Source organism: Ornithorhynchus anatinus, chromosome 4 (assembly GCF_004115215.2).
Source record: "Ornithorhynchus anatinus isolate Pmale09 chromosome 4, mOrnAna1.pri.v4, whole genome shotgun sequence".
Taxonomy (NCBI): Eukaryota; Metazoa; Chordata; class Mammalia; order Monotremata; family Ornithorhynchidae; genus Ornithorhynchus; species Ornithorhynchus anatinus.
In genome coordinates, this window is record NC_041731.1 from 107,147,681 (window position 1) to 107,153,680 (window position 6,000).

Sequence of the window (6,000 nt, forward strand, 5' to 3'; positions counted from 1 at the left end):
TGGAGAAAACATGTAAAACTAGGAAACTGGATCGCTTTGGCTTTCTCATGGCATTGTCTCACTGTCATTCCAGACTGTAAGCTCACTGTGGGCAGGGACTGTGCCTGTTATACTGTTGTTGTACTCACCCAAGTGCTTAGTATCGTACCCTGCACACAATAAGCACTTAATACATGTGATAGATTGATTCTCATTCCTGCTGCTTTTCTTCAGCTTGTCCTAATCCTTACAATAACAAAATTATAGAACCATCAGAGAGGAGCATATGTGAATGAATTCTTAGGGAGTTAGTTCACAGCCAGATTTTTTTAATGTCCAACCTGTTCTCTGAACACACATGCTTGCAATGGTGTCCTAGTTTGGGAATACCAAACCTGCATTTACTGCAGTACTCTCAGAAGAAAATTAAGCACTTTCTCTAGCTAACACCTATTGCTGAGGTCTGAAGAGTTCTGACAGGCATGTCATCTCCAGAGTCATACCGATTAACAGAGGTCCACAGTCCTAAGGGTCAAAGACCTGGCCTACAGGATTTTTTTTTTAATAGAAAGTGAAAAATTTGAATGAAAATTGAAAGTAAATCCCACAGTATCAGTGCTTCACTTCTCCGGACCTCTTCTGTTCATCACCATCTAGGATAACTCAGTTGTGACATTGGGAGTCTGAGAAGGATGGAAAAGGAGTGCTGTTCTCATTTTATGGCCTTGACACTGGAACAGAGGGAGAGTAGTGCCTTGCCTAATACTGTTAAACAAGGGCACGCCAGCAAGTCCCAGCACTGCAACTCACAGTCTGTGAATCTCTCCCTTTTGCATAGTTACTATGCCATGGCAACTCCCACATGTACTAGTTACACATGACTACACGGAGAGTGAAGTGGAAGACAAACCTGATTTGGAACCTGCTGATAAAGTAAGTGCCTTTAATTTCATATATGCAAACCTAGGGTGCCTGAGATTGCTGTAAAAACTCTAGAGGTTGCTGTGTAAAGTGCTGAGTTTATTTTTTTGAAAGGTGCCGGTTAAAAACCATCCCTTCTTGAGCAAGATTATGGTTGCAACTGACCAGCTACTTACAAATTAGCCTGGGTAGGAGGAATTAAATTTCTTCTTGATCTCTGTGTAATGTCCCTCTTTTTCATTTTTGTTAAAATGTATTTTTCATTTCTGGAAAACTATGACTTCTGTAATCCAGGACATCCACCCTCTATGAGATAGCAATTAGTAATGCAGGAAAGATATGTCAAAATATTAGGGTCAATTTTGAACACAATAAAATATTTACATACTTAAATTCATGACCAGGGCTTTCTATCCTTGAGGATATTAAAAAATTAACTGTCAAAAAATGAATGAGTGAGCATATACATACGCATTCCTGAAAGGTAAGTAATAATAATAATAATAATAATAATAATGATAGTTCAAATATTCATGAGTATTCTACTCCTATGGACCCATGAAATCATTCTTTGCTATTTCTGGCCAAACTGAGCCACTAAAATTAACTTTCAGTCTCTGTTTCCAGGTTTCTCCTCACTAGGAGACAGGTTCTAGGATTCAGGGCAGTGTTTCTATCAGTCTGACAGTTCAAATAAGATCCAAGAAAGCAAGCTGATATCATTGAATGGCATCAAAATTGTCTTTACATTCTTCACTCTAAAAGCATGCACCTTGCACAATTGCTACTGACCCATGGTCTTCACGTTCCTGCCACTTGATTATGTGTTGATGCTGTTCAGATTTTTGTTTACATTAGATATTTGGGGTCCACGGGTCAAATGAACACAGCATTTGAATCAGATTCCTACTGGCTGCATGTATAATAGTTAATCTTCTCACACTGAGAGAAAAAACAGTGGGAAATAGTTCAAGCTAACCCAAATAAACAGACAGAAGTAAAGGAACAATTGCTTTTCTGTATGGACCTGTTCTTGTTCATTTCTCCTCTAAGAGATAACACCCTTTGACACAGCACAGATAACTATGGTTACTGTTTCAGAGACTAACCATTTAAAGATACATTTCCCCACCGTTTGTTTTCTTAGTTTGCCCTTCTAATGTGCTAGTGCATTTAAGTTGGGGAAATTCTGATTCAGCTGTCCCCATACAAAGAAAATTGTGGAGAAGGCACCAGCCCCATCACCCAAGAGATTATGAAGAAAGATGTGCACATATATTTTTTTCTAATGAAAACAGCTGTTTGCATCACAATTTTAACTGTTACAAAAACTTCAATGAAATTTGGAGTAAAGGGTAGATAGATAAAGCCCCAGGTTAATTTCAGTCATTACCGAGCACTTTCCATCGGCTGAAGAATTCCAAACATATAAAGGCATGTCAATTTTTTTCTTTAGACAAAAAAGAGGAGCTCTTCAAAGCCTGTCAGTAGACAAGTCCGTCAATTATAGATCTGATTTGGTTCTTAACCCTTTGAGGTACAAGGACACATTTTCTAACAGCAAGGATTTAGTCCACGTATTGAACAAAAGGACTGGATTTGAAAACTAGCTACTATGGTTACATCCGTTGGTGTGAGATATAATGTATGAAAAGAGTTGGAAACTGTAATATCCTAGAACCAATTTAGTAAATTTAAACATGGTCCCCAGGAAGACATATTTTTTTCCTCCCACTAAAATAAGTCACCACTGCTTTAGAAACTTTTGGTCTGTCAGATTTCCATTCCTATGTATTTGAAGTGCTGCCCAGAGTTTCAAATGAGCAATTACAGATTTCTTCCTATGTTAAGAGGGTGAATGTGGGAAGACATACTCAAATCAGGCCTGGCTTGTTTTTTAAATTATATCAGTGAAAGACAAACTGGCACTGAGCTCAAACAAAACCGGGGCCTTTCTGAACACTTTTAAAGTTATAGAAAACTTATTAATGCCCTCTGTAGCATTCTTTTAAGATGATAATTTATTTTTTTAACTGTAATCCATAAAACCAGCAGAAAAGAGCCAGGTGGGAATAAGAGGCTTGCATTATACACTAGTATAAGGTTTGGCACATTCTCGAGATTGTGCTGCAAGGCACACTAAAATGGAGTAAAATGTAACTTCTCGTGAAGAGTTGTTTGAGTGAGTTACTAGAGGGAAGGCAAGTTTACAGATGAAGTGAAAAAAACCCATGGGAGTTGCAGGCTGTGACCATTTTATTTAGAATATACAGTAAAACCTAACTTGAGGCATTAGAGTTAGGTCTTTGGAGAGTTTCCTGGGAGGTTTGCAAACAAACACAGAGGCCTTTAAAATATGTGGTGGTTTTGAAATAACTCTGTGAAATGATGGTGTTGACTCCACAGGGAATACTTTCTTATCTACAAAACACTGGTAATTTGGTTGGAAGGAAGATGCAACACAGAATGTCTAGCGGTCCACATTTTTCCCAAAGGTCCTGGCCACTCTTTACATATCCAGCGTGTGACTCATTGCATCTACCAGTACTGTGTTCTGGGGCTCTGAAAAGTAATCATTTAGTTTCATACTCAAACCTAGACTGAAGTTCTCACAAATAAAGAGGGTTTTTTCTAAAGATCCTATTTCTTGGGCAAGGTATCCTTTCAACTTCTCAAAAACTTTTATTATATAATGTGGGTTAGCTACCCAGCCTTCTCTTTCTTTCCAAAGCTGAAGTTTCCTTTCCAAGGTGTATTAGGAGAAAGCAACTTTTTGATGATGGTATTTAAGACATCAATGTTATTAATTTATGATGCTGCTGTTCAAATGTAGACCAGGTACGAATTTCAATCAAAAAGCTTCATTAGAGACTTAGTACTTGAAATAGTTAAAAACAAAATTCTAATTACCGGGTAAAAAAGAAAGGTCAAACTTCTCTTACATCATTTGGAAGGGCTTTTACTGCTCACTGCCTATAAAACATAGTTCTTTTTTCAGTTGCCATCCTCACAGAGTAACCTGCATACCAATAGGATCACTAAAATGCCGTGAAGCAGAAGATATTTATCTGTACATATTCCATGTACAGTTACCTAACAAATGCCAGAGACAGAAAGATTGCCCTCTGAACAGTAGTACTTGTGTAGAGTCTTTATGCTAACAATGACAGGATATTCTTGGCTTGGACAGTGCTCAGAAAGCAGAAGCACTTTTTTAATGGCAGATGCTGTAGGAATGAAAGAAAGGGCTACTATTTTATATGGATAATAAATGTTTTTCCTTCCTTTTTTTTGGAACTCTATTAACAATGTATTTACCTCACATGATGAAATGAAGATTTATGGCTTCACAACCTTTTAAGGGTACTAGAGGATTGTCTTTCTTTCCCCTCCATCATCTGCTCCTATCACCCAACCTTGTTTACAGCTCAGTTTTATTTCTTATCCATTCCAAAGCTTAAATATTTTGGCAAAGCCACATCTGATTATTTCTAAAAGCAATAAGGCACAACACCTCAAATCATGTAGAGTGACATTTTAAAAGACATTCATTCCCAATGCCAAGTTGAATTTTATGGACTCAAGCTGAAAAGGGGGAATTTTAATTGTGTTTTCATTATTAGAAAGGTACTTTTTTGAGCTAAAATTCCATGGCATTATATTCCAAAAATGAAGCTTATAAAGGCATGCCCAGATGTTAACCTAAACCTCTCAACTAAAGCAAGGCAAATACATAGAGTAATGTAAGCCAAGTGATTGCTTTCATAAATCTATGTGTGTAGTCTCATAGGCACAGTTTTAATCAGAACTTAACTACCTAGCTATTGACAGCATTAGGGCTTTCCCTACAATAATATCAATAGGAATCTCACCCCAACAGTTTTTTTAAAAACTTAGCTGCAATTAAACTTTTTAAAATAGCAGCTTCAATATTTCCAAACAATAAATAATAACACTTACATTGGCTGGAACTGAATTACATTACTTCGACTACTGATTGTTCTGGTATTTTTTTTTTGTTGTTGTTCAGAAGTATAAATCTCCTTACCAGGCCTATTCACCACAAGGCCTTTGACTTTCTGGTTCTTAAGAGGATAAAGTAAAATGCCACCCTTTTATTTCTGGTTAAAATCAGTTCCACAGTTACTGCTGCTGCATAGAAATTGCTTAGGCAAGAGTCAATTTAATTTTACCCTGACTATGGCACAGTATTTATGATTACTTGAAACATAATGGGGGAGTAAAAGAGAAAAAAATCACTTGATCCAAAATTGAATTAATAGATGACAGAGTCTGTGTTCTATAATCTTTCTGGCATTGTAAGACTAAGACTTGTTGGGTAAATAAACATTCCAAGAACAGGCACTTAAACAATTTATGCATTTAAGTAACAAAGACTGATCAGGTACCTGGAATCGCAGAATTTGGACCTGATGTCAGAGACAATATAAAGCATTCTAGTGACATTTGATAATGAGCAGACCGTGGAGGCATCACGCGTCTTTAGAAGAATCAGACTTCCTACCTTGTAAAGACAGATGGAAGGCAAGTTCCTTTAAAGAAAGTTGTAAGTAAAAGCCAGGCAGCAGTTGCAGTAAATTGAGTCCTTTCAGTCACTGTGTATATGCAGCAGTTCTGCAATAAGGGAAAAAAAATATAATGGGAGGAGCAGCTGTGAACGAGTGACCTCCTGAAGCTGAGTCCTCTTTGTGAATCAAGCATTGAGAGCCAATGCTTCTGATTTGCATGGATTATCTCCACTTGAACAGATACAGAACAGATACATTTAAATTTATCTGGCACAGTGGCAAAAGATAGAAGAGTGAGTGAATAAGGGACAGAGCGAGATAGGGGCTCGTGAGAGAGAGAGAGAGAGAAAAGGGAAAAGACAAGAGATCGGGAAGCGTGGATAAGCTGGTTCATGCAGAACTGGGTCTCAGAAGTGCTACAGCTCCCTCTTCATGTCACATTGGTAAGATAAGAAATGCTGTCATTAGGAACCGGTGAATCAATGGAAAATATTTTTTCCAAAGAGCAGATGTTACATTTGATCTGATTTTCACATATTAAAAAAAATTGCCATCTTCTTGTATCACTGGA

General features: G+C 37.4%; 1 protein-coding gene across 32 annotated transcripts in view; it reads right to left on the minus strand.

The window, feature by feature from the left end:
* Positions 1 to 5,709, minus strand: part of ADGRL2 (adhesion G protein-coupled receptor L2) — a 701,088-nt gene extending 695,379 nt beyond the window's left edge. For 6 of the 32 annotated variants that reach the window (XM_039911914.1, XM_039911900.1, XM_039911899.1 and 3 more), the window contains exon 1: positions 5,426 to 5,698. The gene's annotated coding sequence lies outside the window, so the exon portion shown is untranslated. Of the gene's footprint in view, positions 1 to 5,425 lie in introns of all 32 variants that reach the window. The other 26 variants (XM_039911896.1, XM_039911913.1, XM_039911898.1 and 23 more) reach the window with 15 other exon arrangements.
* Between the last annotated feature and the right edge of the window lie 291 nt (positions 5,710 to 6,000).